Here is a 20,714-nt window from a genome sequence, read left to right on the forward strand (position 1 = left end):
TACAAATAAATGGGGGCTCTTTATATCATCTTCTGGTGCTTGTTCAAGCTGTACTAAAGAAATCATAGTGATAGGGGGAACTTCTCACCTCTTGCACCTGTGTTGTCTCTTTATGATCTTTACAATGATCTACATGTCTTAGTATCCCCTTGAAATCACCAAAGATGTTCTGTAAATTGCAAAACTAAATTCTTAAACAGGCATCAGTGTCCTACATGCACACTAGAGATTCATACCAGTTATTGACTTTGCCTGTGGACAAGAAGTAATTCAGTACTTGGAAAGTGTGCTAGCGTACCTTGAATATGAAAAGCAGAAACGATTCCTGTGGCACTGTGCGCGACAGCTCTCTTGTTGTGGCACAGATTGTCAGTCTTCCTCTTCTCCCTCTTCTCCCTCCGCATTAGAAACTAGATAGTAAAAGAGGAGTCATCAGCTTTGGAGATGATGATTGAAAGTCAACTGCAGTACCCAGGGGCATGGGTTTACTTCTTTCAGAAGCCACAGTCCACTTACTTACAAAAATTCAATACTTATTTGAAAACTGTGGAGTACGAATAAGTATCTGTGCTAAAGCTGTTACTTAACAAGACTAAAATGAAGAAAGTGTTTTTCCAGGACTTCTCAGTATTTGCTATTAGAGAGATAACAAACTCTCTTGAAAACTGTCCTTCCTTTTTTTAACAGTCACATCTTTTTCTTAAATTCCTGCACTCATCTTTGAATTCTGCACAGTGAATAATGAATGGATAATGAATGTGACAGTAAATGGAAACTATTTCAGTTTCAATATCTAACAGTCACACTCCATGCCAGCAGTACTATCTAGCTAAACAGTGTAATTAAAGGATTTAAAAACAGGAGGAGTGCTTGGATTTTCAAATTAAAATCTAAAGGTAGTTCTTAAAAACTGAGAAACAGTTAGATTGGTTTGTAGTGGATATTCAGTATTCTTATTGCCCTGAGGATGTTCAGATTAAGTTAATTTTACTTTATTAAAAAAGAAAAGTAGTGCTTTCATATATGGCTTTGGAATTCAGAAAGCACTGAGTGATAAAAGAACCTTTTTTTTTCTTTTAAATTTATGAATTTTATTATAAATAGAAAAAGAAAGTGGGTGAGAGAGATGATGCATCAGTTTCTGATAATCGGTGTATACTTTTCAGATAAATCCAAAACCTTTCATAATATTTATGGAAAAATCCACTGTTTATATTTTTTTTCTTCTTTACTTGTCTTACACTAAGAATTTATCTTTTATGTTCACTGAGAAATGCAATCATTCCTTTGTTACATGATTATTTGTGGACTATGGAGTGGAAAACTCTTAGGTTTAAGTAACGAAAAACTCTAAACTAGGTCTCTATGCTATGGCACAACTCTTTTTCATGTAAATGGGAATCTAAGAATTTTAAGGTGGGTCACAGATGGTGTTTCTTATTCATAAACAGGTGCATATATTTTTCTCAAAGTCAGAAAACAAAACAAAACAGCATGATATATTGTAAGCTACCTTTCACACAACTTTCATGCCAATTTTTTTTTTAATTCTAACCAGTTCTCTGTGAAATTTGTAGTTACTGTGGTAGGAAGATGAGAAGACTTGATGATGGTTAACATCAAGATCACGACAGTTTGCAGCTCCGCAGACTAGGAGGCCCTGAGCCTTTGTGAATTATGTTGGAAAGAAATAAATCATGAAAAGTTACCTTGTGAGGAATAATTCACTGTATGGAACTCATTTTTACAGGGTTTACTGTGTTTCTGAAAGCAGCAAGACCTCTTTCATCTGACAAAACCTAACTTCTGTACTACAAAGGCTTGTAGAGTATGTCTGATCTTAGCTCTGCACCTAGCAAGCCTGTCATGTTCTCCATGAAATATAAGCAAGGCAAAAGCTAAACATCTGTGGCTTGAAATAAACTGGTTTCTGTCTCGTTAACATTTCTCCAACTGACTTCTGATATCCAGAAAGTAGCTCATTGTAAAAATGAATACAATTTTGAAATGAATACAATCATGTAAGTGCTGCTGATATCCTATTTGGCAACGGGGTTTGTGCTAACAGTTTTAAGCAAATCTAGAACATTCTATATTTGGTGGGAGCTGGAGATCCAGTCATTAGCCAAGTCATTAGAAACATAAGTCGAAATGAGTAAATAATTTTCTGAGTTCTGCAAAGTGAGTGTCACAAAACATCGTCAATCTTGCCGTAAAATTACGAGAAAGCAATGTCGTTTTCAGGCCCATGACCAAAGGAGGCAGCAAGTTACTCTGTGTGTAACTCCAACGCGAGACTCATTTCCCGTTGTACAGAATGATGTAGCTCCACTGAAGGCAGTGAAGCTACTCTGATGCTCTGGCTGGGAGACTGACCTGATGACTTGCCTCTTCCATGCACAGATGGCAGTCATTCCTTTTAAAGAGCTTTTCGAAAATTAATGTAGTCCTCCTGTATTGGGTTTCCCTTGAAGTCCCAGACAGCAACCCAGTCCACCTGTTTTCCAGGACTGCCTACCCTGCAAACTCTACATTCACTTAAGCCTTCCTATTTAGACTGCTAGCATGGGGTGAACTGGAAATTCAACTACTGTGGTGGCTGCAGTTTTATTGTTTGGGCTAGGTCAGAGTTTTGAAGGAATGGGTTCAATCAACTTCTTTTGTAGTGTTCATTACTCTTAAAAAGACTTAAACTGTGGAGACTTTTGAATGAACACAAATATGGATGATCAGGAGATGAAATGAGCTGTGGTCCTCTTCTGTCAGAGGCGTGTGTGCAAATCACTTTCTTTTCAGCTACCAACTGGGGGAGCTGCTTGTTTAAATAGGTATAAATAGGATGGGGAATGGGACAGGATCAGCATAAGGAGCCCGTCAATAGTTTATGTGCATAAGTCTTTCCTCTGCCATCTCCCAAATAAGATCTCAATTCAAAAGGCTGTTCAGAGGTTAGTTCGCAATCTTCAGGACTGGCTGGTGGGTGTCATCTCAGGTATGTGCTGCCTGGTATGCTTTCCATAGTGTTCACTATAAATTATCTTACAGTCATAATCAGAATTTGTTACCAGTCCTTTTTTTTTCTTTTTCTTTTTTTCCCCCGAACCAGTCATCCACTTAAAACATTGAACAGAACAATTCTAAACATGCACACAGGGCTTAAAAGTAATCACATAGGAAAAGGTGTAATGTGCCATTTGCTGCACTATTTCTTGTCTTCTCCGAAGAGTTAGCTCTTTACATTACAAGAGTGAAAAAAGACCGAAAGAAGATATATGCATGTGACACAGCTAAAGAAATGGGGGTCATGGGTGTCCCCAAAATACTGCTTTAAATGGCTGACAGAAAGCTTTGGAAAGAACTTATTTAGAAATAATTCTGCTAATACATCTTTGGCCTCCATTTTTATTACTAGGAGTATTTAAGCTATAATCTTCAGTTTGTGGCATGAGTCCTCTCTGTGTCAATCACTTATGGCGTAAAATACAGATTATGTCTTTAAGCGGGAATTACAGAACAAAGGAAACTTTCAGGGGCTCTTTTATTTTGGGGGGAGTCTACAGAGGGTGTCCTAGGAATTGCTGTCAGAAAGCACAGTAATAGCATTCACTTGCATGCACAGAATTTAGCTAATCTCTAGATCTGGTGTTAGAGAGGAATTTTTCCTCAGAGGAGATTGGCAAAGAAGCTTGGTGTGGAGAAACTTCATCTTTTTCTGGAGCACTAACCAATGAAGGCAGCATCTTCAGGCTCTACTTGGGGCAATGCAAGTAAAGTGTGGCAACTCCGCTTCTTTTCTAAAGCCTCCCTGGCCAGAGCTAGGGAAGGTCCTGCAGGGCAACTGTTTATTCCAACATCAGCAGTTCTCTTTGTAAGTCATTTACATTTTCCCATGTAAAACTTCCTCCTTGTCCTAAATGTGGACTGAGAAAACACGTTCGGGAAGAGGGTGGTGTTTGGTGCCTTCACACTAGGCTGTGGAGGGACATTTCTGCCATCTGCAACTAAGCACGTCTGTTTAATAATGAGGGAGCTTTGTATAAGATGTGGCGCATTATATGAGATAACCTCTGCCTTAAATGTTTCCTTGCTACTGTCTTTTATATTTATTATGTTGATGTGTTCTTTTTTTTTTGGTGGAGAAGGTTTTGATTTTACAGTTTCTTGCACAAGCCAGAGGTAGGAGAGACTTAAACTTAGTAGTGTACCCTAATGTACTTCCTCTGGGCCATTTCCATGGAAGAGCTGGTACTGTAGCTGCTGCCAGTTTTGTTGTGTTTGCGTTATGAGCGTGCAAGAGGAGTACATGGAAAAGGAGGATGCAAATATGCCAGTACATGCTCACAGTCTCATGGACCTTTAAAGGCCAGTCTTGTGAGATACCCACCAATGTCCTCCTCCTGACTCCTTTTCAGGGAAGAAAGTTCCTTGGGTCTTCTTAAAACAGTTCAGAGCTCTCCTACTGATGAGGCTGCAGAACCCGACATTAGCTGGAGATGGAAAGTGGCAGACCTCTTCCTTTCAGTTTCTTCTTGGCAGATCCTGAGTTACCTATTGGCACACCTGATTTCTTTTCGGAAGATAGAACTGTGACTTCTCCAAGTTGACCAAGCAAAGCCCTTAAATGATGATGTTGAAATCAGGGGGAGTGCTTGAAGTAGCAAACTCTTCTCTTTGCCAAACATGTTGTCATGGTTTTGGCTGGGATAGAGTTAATTTTCTTTCTAGTAGCTGATATAGTGCTGTGTTTTGGATTTGATTTTTGGAAACCATGACAACATGTTTACAGGATCAGGCCCCAAGTTCATGTAAACCCCTGACTGTAGTATCTTGGGTAAAGGTTGAAGTTGCTGTCTGTTATTTTACCAGATCTCCAGTATATTTCTACAGATGCTCTGTAGAAAAAGTGCAGCAACAACCTATACACTGAACAAACAAATAACTGTCTGAAGGAAATCACTGAAGGATCTAGAAAAGAAAATAATAATAGTAATAATTATTATTAATAGTAATAGTAATAATGAAAGCTGATTCTATTTTGAGCAGAACATTGCCATCAGATACTTTGTAAATGTTAACAAGTGAGGTCAAATATTTAATGAATGAGCTATCTTTTTTTATTTAAGCCGTGTTCCACCTGTAAATGGAACTAGTAACTTTCTTTTCATATCAATTGATTTCTTCTGATTTGAGAGAAGATGGGCTGTTACATTGATGCGTCCATTTGAATTGATAGGGTTACTGACTTCGGATTTACTTCTGTAGTTGTCATGCGATCAGAAGCTGGATTTTAGGTATTTGTAACCTTAATGGGAAATTGAGAACAATAAATGAAGAATAAATTTTCAATTTTTCTAAATCACGCAATAGGCTTTTATTACTGTATAAAGGATTTACTGCGCTGTTCAGTGGGCTTTGTGTTTCAGATATGTGGAAAGTAGCTCTTACTGTTTAGCAAAACATAACAGGTATGCACATGTATGGCCGAGCAGACAATCTGTCTGTACCCAGATTATACTTTGTCAATCACTCAGGACAAAAGAGATCTTTGGTAATTTCATTATTCCTCCAACCTTTTAACATACAGCTGATTTCAGATTTGTTTCCTGTTAAGACTGCCTCTTTCTCATGTTATTTGTCTGAGTATATAACTTTTGAAAAGTGCAGTATGTGTTACCATTTAGACTTGATGGAAGAATTCTTTTGAGGAATAATTTCTATTACCAAAGGGAAAAAAAAATATTTCAAAATCAAAACAGGAGTCAAGTTTCAAAACTTAGAAGAGTGAAAAGCCCTGTGTGAAGACAGGTATTACAGAAAACTTAATTTATTTCCCTAAGTAGCGGAACAAATACAAATTATATAAATTCTCCTGACATATGATGAAAAAAGTTTTTCCTCTTAGTTGTGATTTTAATACCAAATTTCATCTCCATGTCTCACCACAAGTAAACTAATTGCAAAATAGATATATTTAGAATACCTTCTTTTGTTGTATTGTGTGTATTGATGTAATAATGTTTATACATATTTCATGAACCTGCATAGTTTTCCAGTTGACTAAGCATTACTCACATGGTTTAAGGAGAACTGTGATCCAAAGGTAACATTTTGAGCATTGTATCTGTCACTAAGAAGGTGGCTAGGTCCTACCTGAGTTTATTTTTCACAGAGGTGTAGAAATCAGAGAAGAAAACTATTTAAGCTTGTGTTTTTGATGTTTCTAACAAGTATTTTTCAGACTTAGGAAAACTTGCACAGGCAAAAGCTTAGGCTTGCTAGGGGTATCTGATTTACCACATATTTGCATTAAAATTTAGTATTTATAAAATACCAGTAACATACACAGTTAAATGGATTAAGAACTGCTTAACTGACAAACTTCAAAAAGTTGTCATTAGTGGGGAATCACAGCTGATTAGAAATGTTTACAGGATAAATGCACAAATACTAATTACAAGTCCAATACTATTAACTCTTTTCACTGGATATCCAAAATAATTGCAAAGTTACTACCGCAAGAGTGACGTCAGTCCTGGACTTCAGGATGTAGAAAAAGCAAATTAAATAGGAATTGAACAGAGAAGCAGTACAATACAGTCCTACATCGGGGGGGTATTTTACAGGTCAGTCCTTCTAGCTCATAGGAAAAAATAAAACTTCAGAGATGATTTGATTTCCATATATAGGATGTTCCTGAGGAGAAAATACGGAGTGCTAATAAGCATCTTTTTCCGAGCACAGAGAAAACTACTGTCTAGAAGGTGAAGTCTTATAAATTCATATTAGAGAAGAACAGCCAGCAGAAACTGCCAGTGAGGTCTCTTGGTTTATCCAAGTCAGGATGGAGTGTCTTTTTAGAGAACTGTTTTAGTCCAACACAAAAAGCTTTAGCCAAATACAAATTACTGGGCTCAGTCCAGCAGCAATGAGTTGAAATTCAATGGCCTGTGATATACAAAATGTCCTTTCCAACCATAAGTTCAATGAATCTTTGACATTTCTGAAAATGACAGTGAAATCTTAGTCTCACTAAAATCAGCATCAGCATTTCACTCGGTTTCTCTTCTCCCTCCAAACTGCAGCACAGGTGGAGCTGATTTTTGTGGGTTTTTTCTGTGATTTATCATCTCAGGAGGTGGAGCCCCCTGATTCCTTGCATAACCTACTGTTTTATAGTACTAGCCTGAATTTTCTTGGCTACAAGACAGATGAATCTTATCTTATTGCATATTAAGGCATTGATGCCCTCATTGGTGCTTTAGTGAGTTAATGTCAAAAATAATCCAGGACTGGCGTAAGAGGCATCCACTTTATTTCAATTGACTTAACTTTGCAATCAAAGTGACCATCTTCCTGTTTCAAATGCCGAAACTTTATTCTCCCTTCAGTACGTCTGCTGCATAGTCGTAAGGCCAAACTTAAGTATTTGCCAATTCAAATCTTCTGATTACACTGTTGATATTCTCTGTATAATGTCATGATATCTTCTAGAATAAAGATGAGTCCTTCGCAAGAAAGCAGCATGGGAAGTAGACAGCTGGCAAAGGTTCTTGATCCCTTCTCTCTTGACTGAAAACTTACAGCTGTGGTCCCCTCTGATCTCGGGGCTGTGATTCTCTCCTGCACGCTCTGCGCTCGCTCAGAGCACGACCTGCCTATTGGTGCCGACGGGTTTTCCTCCCGGCAAGCGGGGCCGGGAGCGCAGGGGGACCCGCTCCGCCAGCCAGAGCTGCAGAGCAGGTCTGAATATGAACAATGCCAACGCACTGGGTTTTTTTAGTTTTAAGTTAAAAATCTCTACATGTGTGTTAGTAATGTGTGCAGGAAAAAGTTACATTTTCTGTCGATTTGTATGTCGACAGAATTCTGTCGATTTCTGTGAATTTGTATGTAGATCTTGCTGCTATGCAAGTTTGGGGGTTCTTTATCTTTCAGTATTTCATCTTTCTGCTGCTTTTGTTTTTCCTTTGAGCAGTAGTCATGCACTTTGCCCCAGACAGGTCTCTGAAATAAAAGACTAAATGAATCCTTATTTCTAGTTTCAGCTTGCAGCCAGTTCATTCAGGTAGATTATATTTCTAAACTTTGGGTGTGAGATACACAGTCTCAAATGACATGTCACAGGAGATACTATAGCAGATGCTGGTTTATTATCACTCTGTCCTTTGAACTGCAACATCATTAAAAAAGGCAAAACACCACATTAATTTAAATACCAAGAATATGGTAGATGATTGTTCTCTATCAAATGCTGGTGGTTCAAAGGAAGGATGTTTTCTTTGATTTCTCATCCATTAGATTTCTGTATCAGTACACTGATTTTTGAAGAGAGATGCCTGAATTCACATATTTTTTGTGGTTTTATTTTGGTTCGTGGCTCGCAATATGAATGAAAGGATATATACAAAGCAGATTTTCTGCCCTATCACACTATGCGATTTGTACTGTCCTGAAAATTGAACTAAATCCTCTGGGCATGAAGTAAGAACAAACAGCTCATTCCCTTCTGCTCCTCTAAACCACATGAACTTAAATATTAATGAAACTTTCATGAATCACACATAACACATACTGCCCCTTTGTGCTGGAAAATGCCAGGCTTTTTACTGTTGCTGCCGTACAGCCAGGATAATAGGAAGCAGAGTCATAAACCAGTAATTAATACACTACTGAACTGAGCTATTTTATTGTGTAGATGCTAATTAAGAATGATAGATACCAGTGACTGAGTGGCACATAATACAGTTGGTCAGCATAAGTGAAAGGTCAGTTATCATTTTGACTACTTTAAGTGAAAATGTTTTCCCTTATGTTGGTGATTTCAGAAACCACAAACGTCGAAGTGAAATGCCTTATTTCTTCTCTTTCTAGAACGTAGATTTTTAGTGACATGACAGGAGAGGAATAATAGAAAGCATTTGATTTCCTATGGGGTTTCTGATGAAACAATCAGAAGAGGGGAAAAAAAGAAAAAAAATTAAAAAATTAATAAGTAAATATTAAATCTTGGCATTTTGAGTGCGTTCAGTTTGGGGTGGTTCTCTGAGATGCTGTAAAAGGGGCTGGCTTTCTGAGCAGGGCAACCCCCCGTGCCAGAAAATGATTCAATGAGACTGGACACTTCAAAGTTCTCTTTTGGAAATCTCACCCACTTGATCAAAACGTTCCTTGATGGTTTTAGAATATTTCTAAGTTACTAATTTTCAGGAAAGTGGGAAAGGGTAGCCTTAACTCCCAAACTAGGGATGAATTCAGTCATTACAGCTTTATCCAGCGAGGAGGCAAGTCAGAAAGGGAGCTCATGCTCTGGCAGTAGGAATGTTAGACATCTCACAGATGCTCGTACCAGTGCTACATGTTTAACTTCACTTGTCATCTCTGTGTTCTTCACAGCTTAGACACCTTCTATTTTTCTTTAATACTGTACAACCATGATTAAAGTAGATAGAAAAATCCTGTCCTGAGGCTATTAAGACCCTTAGATACTTCAAAGGGTACATGCCTAGGCAAAAGCATGACATGACTTTTTTTGAAAAAAGTCAAGATGACTTTTAAAATTTTGCATTATTAAAAAATCATTTGATATTTTGATCTCATATATTATGTAATGCCTCCTTAGGGATGAGCTGCTGCAGTTAAAAAAGAAAAAGAAAGGGGAAAAAAGGAGGTAACCAAAGACGACTTTTAATTCAGTTCTGTGATGGTTTTTGGGCTTTACCAAAGCCACTAGAGTTGTAACTGGGGACTACAGTTAATATTGTAGTTCACGTAGCAATTGATTATTTTAAAAATACAATCTTGAACTGACCATGAGGTGCTGTTATACCTCCTACACATCCTATTGCAGTGTGAGAAAAGAGTGATGCTATATTAAAAAAAAATATGTAACATAATTGATAATATAACAGTAGAGAAATGGGATTACAAATAGCAGTTCATGGTTTTACATAGTAGTGTTAGTACTACTCAGTGCTTTAAAGAATAGCATCTCCTTGCTCAGGAAATCGCTACTCAATAGAGCTTCTAATAATGTCTGAGTGGGTGTTTGAATAAGTGGTTTTAGCATGCATTAAGGTGAGTGACTAAGTCTGATTTCTTAGGTAAATGGGTATGATCAGTAAAGCTGATCAGTACAGCAAAAGGGAATGCAGCAAATGAGAAAGTAAGCACAGTAACAAAGTCAAAGGTCTTATCTAAAAGTCAGTGAGGGACTGAAAAACTCAGCACAAATCAGAGAGTAAGTCGTTCAGTGAAAAGGAAGAATAGCTGACTGGGCTCCAGATTTGCTCTGGCATAACTGGCTTTTGAATGTACCAATTTTTGAAGAAGACCCTTAACTTTGCTAAAAATGAAAAATAAATATGAATAATGCTTTTTCAGGCTTTCAGCTCTTGAAAGATGCTAGCGACTGGGCAGGCAAACAGACTCACGGGGCTGTCTGTGGCCTTGCACCGGGGCAGGCACGGCAGTGCTCCCGCAGCTCGCCGGTGTGCGTTGGATGAGAAACAGCGATACGATTCTGACTTGGGTACACAAGAGGGAAGATTGTAACTAGCAGCTTATGTTTTAGTATAATGCTAACTTACTCGGGCAGCTCTGGGCACACTCTTCAGAAGCCACTGGTGACGTTGTAGTTGTGTAACTTGAACAGTCTCTGTTCTTGCTCAGGCTGCCAAGAATACTGCAGCCCAAAAAGCCTGTTATGCAACTGCAAGTGAGAAACTTGGGCCACTGCAGACAGCCGCATCTTGACAATTGGATTTTTGTCCAGTCTGGCTTTTCAGCTCATTTTTTATGTTAACGGGACTATGGTTTTCCCATATAGGCTTCTTCAGTATAACAAGGCCATATAGTTTACCAGGAAGCTAGACACAGTAGTGTCGTATAACTGCATCTGTAGTTCAGCTTCTGTTTATCTGTACCTTTCTGAGCAGTTAAGCTGCTGACAATCTTCCAGGTCTAAGATCCACTGCAAAATTATAATCAAGTTAGGTGTTCTTTAGAGAAGAGGAGGCGAACTTTCCTGTACAGCTTGTTTGTCTGGACCTGTAACAGGAGTAACACAGGTCTGGAAGAGACCTCCTGCATCACTAGGTTCAGCCCCATGCGATCATAGGATGTCACATTGTCCTTTAATAATTAGATCAAGTTCTATTTTAAAATACATAGAACTTTTTTTTTCCCCTGCTATTCTTGTGGAAAGAGTGTTCCAGAAATCTGCTTGCTATAAACCAGCTTCTTGTTTCTGTCCTCAATTTATGCCTGACCATAATTGATGGAAGACTAGACAAATTACATCATTAATTGTTTATTCTCATTTGTGGTAGCCATTTACGTGAGTGTCATCTTAATAAACTTAAGTTATTGAAGTTCTTGACTTTAAAACACTAAGAAGGATATGTGAGATCTGGGAATTTGAGTGGAAGTAAGTCTCTCCTTATCCAAGAGATACTTTGAGTGGGTGTTTTCTGGGTGCTGGTTGTGCCCAGTTTCAGTGCTTGAATAACCTTTCTCTGTTCTTGAGGTGAAGATGAGGTCCTTGTCAACAGAGGAAAGCACTCACTGAACTGCTAAGTGTGCATGATAATTTACCTGCAGGCGAGATAAAAAGCATTATGTCTTCAAGTATTGATCTTACATTTGATTTGGGGTGCAAGAAATCATTTGAACCATTGAAGCAAGTTGTAGATTTTCTCTGGGAATTAATAAGAGTGATTAAAAGATGAGATTTTCTGGCTCAAAAGGAGACAGCAGAAGACCCTGCTCAAATGGGGGTTATTGAAATGGAGGGAGGTTATTAGTGACATCCAGGAAGCGTAGTCTAGGGACCAATTTTTTAAACAATTTCTTTAATGGCTGTGGCACAAAAAGAAGAGCGCAACTATGCATTTGGGAAATGAGAATGAGAATTTCTGCTTAACATGGCTGGTTACAGCGGTTGTTAGACAGAAGTAGCTCCTGGAGCAAAACCAAACAACTAGCACTCTTGAACCAGACGCTGAGCTCCAGAGTCAGGCTCCTTCTTCCTTCTTCTCTCCCTGATTTTTGAATTCATTACTTTTCAGTAATGAATGGCCTTTTGCTTCAACAAAGCTTGCCTCTGGGTGAAGATCTAGAATCCACCTCTCCTATTCTTTGTGCAGGTGGTATAACAGCTAAGCTAGAGGAAAGAGCTACCACACTTGTCTCCAAGTGGATGTGTCCCCAGCTGCTCTGAAATTTTTCTGCACTCAGTGCTATGATTATTTTCTTAAGAGACATTTCAGTGTGTTTTGCCTGTTTTCCAGATTCCTGCTGAGCTTATGTAGGAGACAGACAGGGAGCTCTTGAGGCACAGGGAGCTCTGCTAGGGACAAAGTGGAGAACTTCATGTGGCTGAGGAGCTTTCAGGTGAAAGCCAGAGCTGTTTTGAGGGTTAATGGCTGCTAAGCAGGGCTAATGTAGCTCACAATTTTGGACTCAGGACAAACTAAATCCTGTTTTAGATGCCTAAAACCTTCTTTGGATCTGGACCAAATGCTTTATTTTTATGTTTGGAGAAATGTTGCAGAGAATGTAAGTGCTTCTGATTTTGACATGCAGATACTTAAACTTGATTAGAATGAAAAAGCAAGAATCTTATGCATAAAGAAGTGTTAAAAGACATTCAGATTGAGATCTAAGACTACAAAATCAAGAAAATCCTGGGGTAGGATTATTACATTAATCTTTCTGTCCTCCTCCACCAAACTCAAACTCCCTTTGTCCTAACATTGTTTATCCTAGCAAATATGGTTGTCTGTGTATCTGCCACTGGGGTAACATTTATTATCTTCATGTGGAACAGTTTATTATCATGTAACCGATATAAACAGTTAACAAGATGTTGTCTCTCTGATCTTTCTTGGCCCACCAGAGCCTGATTTGTTAACCTTCTGAGCCTGCTGTGAACCTTGCCTAGTTTTCAGTAACACGTACGAAGACGGCAGGCCTGCAGGCTGTGGGTGGCTATAGCTATGCAACTTGTTGTGCTCTTTTATTTTGCTTATCTGGAACATGTATTACTTTAGATGGGGTAATTTTGGGCAGTTGTATTTTTTTAAAGTATTACAATATTGCAAAACCACCTAAAGTCTTGGTTGTTGCTTTCAGTATCCCAAAATAGTACTATAAATAGACACTGTAATATTGTACTTGTTTTTCTATTATTTATCTAATAAGCCACCCGTAGTGTGTAAATTCCATCAAACAAGGTCTGCGTTGTGAAAAAGAATAACTATTGGCATCTGTTTTAAAAGGTATTCCATTTGTTTAGTGGGACTATATATACATTTAAAAACGGCCAACCAAATTAGGGTATGATGAAGTAATGCTTTTTTAGTGCTGCTTTGCTTCCTCTTCCAACCTGTTTTTTCTCCCTGAAGTAAAGAAGACAAGGGGCTTTGTCCTGAACAGGAATCCTGCCCCCGGAACCCCAGTCACTTCAGCTCAGCATTTTGTTGCAGGGAACAGCGCTTCTCTATATGGGGCTAGGGAAAGAGGGTAAATCATAATTAAATTAACACTTTCGCTTTGTTACACATTTGGGTACCCTGTGGATATTTGACGTAGATGTATAAATTGTCATTGTGAGGCTAGATCCCAAAAAACCAAAGAGCACTGAAGAATCTCTTTTCGGAAGTACTGACAGGTGAGCACCTGAGGAACTATTTCTTAAATACAGAGTAAACAAACATTTTAATGTGTGGTCTGTGACTTTCAAAATGAAGTATATTAAAGAAGTTGATGTTTTTAATCTATATAGCCATTGCAATATTTTAACTTTTGAAACTCTGTTTTAATGAGTGTCAATTGTGTAGCATGTTGCTTTTTACTAGACTCACAAGAACTAAATATAACACTCAGATTTCCAGGAACTCATAAAAACTCCTTCTTTTGTGCAGAAGAAGGCATTTTTAATGTGTCTTAAAGCACAAATGTTTTACTTGTGGTTTTGCATGTAATGAGAACTATTACTATTCTGTATGCACAGTTGCTAGATCCGTGCCCAGTAACATGGCAGTATACATCCCCATTGATAAGTATTTCCCATGCATTTAAGACAGGATTACTGGGTTGCTTGCGTGGCAGATTTTATTTATAATTTAGAGTTTAAATCTGCAGATATGTGCTGTTTACAGTGGAGGCAATCACTTGTTGATCTTTGCAATAATTTACATTTAACTTGATCAATACAAGAAATACTTTAATTTGCAAATGATTCAAATCTTTACAATAGTATTTTAAAATGAAATGTCCATCCTCTGCCTTCTTAACAGAGGAACTCTAAGAGGCAGGTAATTTTAAAATATATATTATTAATATATTTTATAAATTTTAGGAGTGTTCCCCACTTAAGCAACATTGAGTGTATGTTTAAAATTGACACTGTTCTTCAAAGCAAAAGAAACCTGAGTCCCACCTTTTGTATTGCCTCAGACAGGCTTCTGCACAGTAGCAGGATATGATGAAGCAATGTATATTTACAAATACAGAAAAAGAAATATGAAGACTCAGTTTTAATACTTGGTAGTTTATGCAAGTCTGTTGTCACCATGAGATTAATGTAATCAAAATGACTGTCCTAACATAATAGATTGTAGACTAGAAGTGATTATATACATTTTCAAATTCATGTTTGTGTTTATATTTTAGTTAGTGGTTTAGGCTGTGAAATTTTGGCCCTGGGGTTAAACCTAGTTTTCAAACTAAGAAATCCATGGCTAAAATATGTTTGGTGGGAGGGAATAATATAATTACACATAGCTGTTTGATAAACAGCCTAAATTATGCTTCAAAGGACAGATGTGGCTTTAATAATCTGAACCATTTGCATTTTCAGATTAAACCCTGCTTGATTGCATTGTACTTGATATGTATACTTAAATCTATATGTTAAATGTTATACTTTGATATAGAGCATATTGTTTGACTTTGTTCTTATGATCTGACAAGCTTCATTATATAATAAACTAGTTTAAATAAATCTTAAAGACATAAAAGTGTTCTTGACAGTAAGAAAAAAATTTGAAGCACACAAATGATATATCGGTTAGATGTTCCAGAGAGAGTCAAAGCTTTTTTCATTCAGATCTTTGAACATGTGTTTTGAATAAAGCTGTAAGGCATTTTCCAGTAACCAGTGTTGTATTACAAAAATGAGTAAAGTAAAACAAAAGGAAAACATGTTTCAACATTTTATTCAGTATTGTCACACATTGTTGCACATTTCCAGCTGGAAGTAAATGTGACATTTGTAATGCTAATTTTTCAAACCTAACCTTTTATAACATATAAAATATTACTTGGGATGGTGTGCCCTTGTGAAAAGAGCAGGAGTAATGAAGTACTCGATCAGGGTTCAATTGGATACCTAATGGCTTGAGTGCAATTATACTGCCAGTTTGTTGCAATCAATCAAACCCATTTCTGAATTGTTCTCTTAAACTGTATCTAGTGGTAACTGCTGATAAGCGGGTTACAGAGCACTTGACCTGGTATACTAGCAGTGCATGTATCTCAGAAAAAAACAACAAATAATGCTGTTAATGCTACGCTGTGTGTCCTGTGTGAGGGAAAAAGCCCCGATTCGTTAATACAGAAGAGTACACTGTAGCCTTGCTCCATGTTATGTGTGATGGATAAACGTGAATGTAAGCGTAATGCAGAAGGATTTAAGAAAAATGCAGGGTATAATTTTGGTGTTACATATGTAATACTGTTAATTGTGGGCTGCAGGTACATTAACTAACTCAGAAAAAATGTAGAGCTCTCCGAGCTGCTCCCCATTTTCGTCTATCAAAATGACAAATTGCCAGCCTCCCTCAGCTCAGAGAGAGGAGAGAAGGAGGAGGAGCAGAAGGGAAGGAGCACATGCAAGCAATTTGGATATTAAAAAATGCCAAATTAAAAAAAAAAAAAGAAAAAGAAAAATCATACAATTAAGCTATAATGGAATTTATAGAAAGATGGATATAATTTATTTTGGTTTTATTTGTCCAGGACCATAACATATTAGCCTGGAAATATAATCTAAAACATACCACATACAGTGTCGCTAATGGGACATTTATGCTAAGGGGACTTATTCCCATACTTCAGGATAGGAAAAATATACTATAATGTTTCATCACAAGGCATTCCTCTGAAAGTGAAAGTTAATTAAATAGTTTTTACTGTTAGCTGAAAATATCATATGCCTGAAGACCCTTAATCCATGTGAGAAATGGTTGAACTCAGCAAATGTGGCACTTGAAGAAGGGCACCTTGAGGTTGACAGTCTTCAGATTTCTGAGGAGAGTGGGTACCTCCTGACTAGCCATTACCTAATTTTTACCCCACTGTGCCTCAGCAGGTGCCATTTTGCTATTGACTGGGGCAGTATGAAAGTGTTTCACTCTTTGTGTTTGATCCAGTGATTTCTCTCCTGAGTCTGGTAGCAAAAATGCCATACGGTCGTAGCAAGACGGAGTGGATGCCAGCACGATTTTTACAAGCTGGGTTAATGCTCACATTAAAATGTTGGTCCCATTGAAGACAGCAACAGTAATTCCGTGCATCTCACTCAAATAATATCTGCTTGTTTGCTGAGCAAATTCCTTGCTAAATATGTATCTTTTTGCTGTAGTGCAAAATCTGTAAGGATTCAGTCTGTTGCTGTACCCCCTAAGCATGTCCCAGGTGTCACCACATAATTTTGATGCTTAAAGCATTGACTTCCTCAATATTTAGCCTGCACCTCTACTTCAGATTCCTGACTTGGCAGGTGTATAGCTCAGGTCCTCATTTTTTTGAAAACTAAAACAAGCACATTTTCATTGCACAGTGAAAAATTGCAACTAGAAAAGGAAAGTAGAAAGGAGGGGTTTTTTTAAAAAAAATTCAGTTAAGGACAAAACATATTTCCAGATGGTCTCTCTTATATTGTACTGCTTTATATACAGGGCCATCTGTAACTCTTTAGTTAATTTCCACTGGTCTAATTCTGTACTTGCGTGTATGTATCTAGAATAGATTTGACCAAAATATGGGGCTTTTATGTACTGTTTGTGGGATATTTTCAGAGTAATATATAGCAGAGCTTGGCTGCTCTGCCCTTTGTATAGATAGAGAATGCCAAAGGGTAGGGGAATGGCCTCCTCTCCTCTCATATCTTATCCGATTCTTTGGAGGCTCCTAAACTCAAAGAAGTACAAGCAGCAGATTTAGTTTGTTGTGTGTAGATATACTGGGAAGCTCTGCATGCTCGTTTTAGCCCACAATATTTATTGCATGCGGCTTTCATATTAGTGTTTAAACCCCCCATCCATTTGCTGCATTTAAAAATACCTCTCCTCTCTTTTCCCGAAGATAGTCATTTAAAGCTTTCAAGATAATGGTGGGAAAATTTTGTGCAGAGGCATTGATGTAATGGCAACAGCATTTACTCTTTTCACATTGAAATGGCAGTTTTCAAAAGACTTGGAATTGCAGAGTGGATTTTGGTTGCATTCATTTTTAATTGACCATGTTGAAAAAAAGGGGGGAAAAAAATGGAGGAAACACCTGAAAACAGCAACCTGTCTGAAGTGTTTGTCACTCATTTTTTATTTTCAAAATGTCTCTTCTCTTTATACAACCTAAATAGATTGGAGAAAGTACAAAACAATTAAGAAAGTACAAAACAATTAAGAAGTATGTCAAAGTAATCTAATCAGATGCAATTCCATTAATGTATACAATGTTTTTTGCATTTCAGAACTATTTAAATATTTGTTCTAGATAAGATATATAAAGCAATGTAATTACTTCTGTCACCTCATATATTCAGATTCCACTGTCCAACTTTTATTTCTTACTGGTTTACTTACCTATTTTATTTTTAATGGCTTACCTTCTTTAATTAGAGAATGTTATACAATTCTTTTTCTGGGACTTAGACATACAAAGAAATAAGTGATATCATTTCTTTTTGTCTCTGGCACCATTTTTCTTTCTTCTTATTCTAAGGCTAACGTTTAGAAGAACAATAACATTGCAGTTGTCTCTGTCTCCTTGTAGATCTTTCATAACGAGTGTTTTCAAGCAATGAAAACCACAGAGCATATGGATCAAAAAGAATGGGATTCAGGTGATGAAAGCAATTGTTTCTTGGTGCCTGTCTTGATTTTCCTTTGAGTTTGTGCTGAAAGGTTGAGGTTGAAGTCAGATGATAATTTTCCAAGTTGCTTGGATGGTTTAACCATCCCCATGTTGTCAGGAAAGTTAGCTGAATCCATTTGCATACCAGTTTCAGATGGAGATTTTCATCTTTCTGGGAAATCCTGACATTTCTTTACACGTAAATAGAAAACACCAAATATTGCTCTGATTTGCTGCCTTGGAATGAAGTGGCTTTCCTTATTACCTAAGCCTGGGAATAACAGAAATCTGACATATCTGTTATAATAGGATGTTTATTACATATATTTCAGTTTATGACTAACACTACTGGTCAGAAATACCAGTGTCTGTGTCTGGAAAACAGTCCTAAGCCGCCCATGGACCCCAGATAGAGGCTGCCCATGGAAGACGGTGGTTCCAACAAGTTGGGCCATCCCAGCACTCCTGTGCTACTTTTGGGTTTTACCTACATGACAATACATGAAGTGGAAAGGATTTTTATAATTAACTGTTTCTGTAAAGTGCCTTCTGCAATAGACAACTGCTTAGCCGTTTTAAACAAATTACAGAAGTGTAGGCATCAGTGATAATGAAAAAGATAGGGAGTTGGTAGGGGGTTCTGGGAAGAGTGGCAAGCACGGGTTTAACTAGGACATTTTTCTGGCTGCCAGACTAAGAGAGCAGGTGTTGGCATTTATGTTCCAGCTGTGTAAATTGACGGTGGGTATCTGTTCGGGTAGTTGTTCATATGATCTTCTTTGGTGCAATGTTTGGGCACCTACATGATGCAAAGCAAAGAGAGGCCGGGCACTCGTGCAGCCCTGGGGGGATGATGTTGGTGTTGGCTGCTGCTGAATCAGTCTTACCAGGAAGTCAATGAGGATGCCAACACGTTTCTCTTTTTCTCTTCACTGTCTTGTTCTTCATGTTTTTTCTCCTTACGTCTCAAAGGAAAGAAATAAACATCTGAGTTGGCTGCAACCCTGTAACAACTTTCCCTCAAAGTGACAGGCAAAATAAATGGCAAAATGATATTGTTCAGAATTATTCATCTCAGACGAACTGCTATAAATTCACCAACATTGTAATCACAGATACTGAAAATAGAAGGATAAACTTTCTTTCCAAATGAGGAGTTCACTCTGCTTTTCCTGGTCTCCTCGAGTTAATTGTCTTATAGTCATCAGTGTTATTTGAGAGCCTCCAACTATCGATTAAATGTGACTTTCAATCTCTTGTAGGACCTCTTGGTATTTTAGTCAAGCATTCAGTCTGTCTTCTGCAGCTTTTCTGAGTTCAGGATTTCATAGTTTTGGAAAGTAGGCCATCTAATCTAGTCCGTACATCTTTCTGCAACATCTGCTGGAATGACATAGTAAAAGGCTATGAGTCCTAAGAGCACTGGCACACAGCTCTTACCGGTGGGGAAATTTTATTGTGAAGAAAGGAAACAGAAAGCCCAAATAAGGCACCATCCTGCTGCTGTGACAGCCCATTTCCAGAGCCAGGTTTGGTTGTGGATTCATCTTGTTTTATCTTTCAACAACACAATTGTATTTAATGTCATTATAATTTAATTTCCAGAAAATTCCAATATTTTCTTTCTGCTTATCTATGGAAACATAGGAGTAATTCAGTGACGTTCAAATTCTTAGTGTACATCTGCAATACATGTTGTTCAAAACACATCCAATATTCAGCTGGTATGGCATTTGAAGATGGCATTTGAGGTCTCTTAGTTTGCCTGAAAAATACTTAAGTAATAAACTTGTACAGCATTTATGCTGTGAAGTAATAAATAGTTGATAAAAAGCAATGGTCTGTAGGCTCAGTGCATTCCTCAGTGTCCAAAAATTCACTCATTAAATCCTCAAATGAACCTAACAGTAATCGTAACAACAGGCAGCACTAACACAATAACCTGCAAAAGATGAATTGCTAAATGATCGCAGCTACCAGAGTTGTGCTCACAGTCTGAGTAGGGGCTATAGACAAATGTAATTGGGCTTAGTGAATAACTGGCCGCTTGAAGTCATGGATGCCAGACAAGAAGAAAAAAATGTGATGAGAGTTTGGCATCTCTGAGATAAGTAAGAGATGTATTTCCACAGGACAGTTACAGGATTCCACAGGAAGTTTTCAGATTGAAAATAAGCATTTAAAAGATGTGAAAATTAATACCCAAACCCTATGCAATATTCTTGGTACTACCCAACTGGAAGATTAAAACAGAGCCAATTTAAGAGCATGCAGAGAGGTTTGAATATACTCTGATTACTTATGTATAGCAATAGGGATAATCAGTTTATCATGTTTTTTTAAGAAAATTGTATTAATAGAGCTGCCATGAAAGTAAAAGTAATTGAGAACAGTATTATAGCAGCATTATAAATGCTGATGAAAGAACCAGTGGTTAGAATTCTCTTGTGGAATTAAATATGTCAAAACAACTTCTACACAGTGGAGCAAATTTTGTGTAAAAGCCAACAACGTTAAAAAACTCAGAAGACAAACAAATTTACCAAGGAAGCATGGAGTACAAATGAAAATTCAAA

At 37.6% G+C, this 20,714-nt stretch overlaps 1 protein-coding gene across 6 annotated transcripts in view; it reads left to right on the forward strand.

Moving 5' to 3' along the window:
• Window positions 1-20,714, forward strand: part of TRPS1 (transcriptional repressor GATA binding 1) — a 218,144-nt gene that overhangs the window by 160,179 nt on the left and 37,251 nt on the right. The window lies entirely within an intron of this gene.

Source organism: Ciconia boyciana, chromosome 2 (assembly GCF_034638445.1).
Source record: "Ciconia boyciana chromosome 2, ASM3463844v1, whole genome shotgun sequence".
In the NCBI taxonomy this organism is placed as follows: Eukaryota; Metazoa; Chordata; class Aves; order Ciconiiformes; family Ciconiidae; genus Ciconia; species Ciconia boyciana.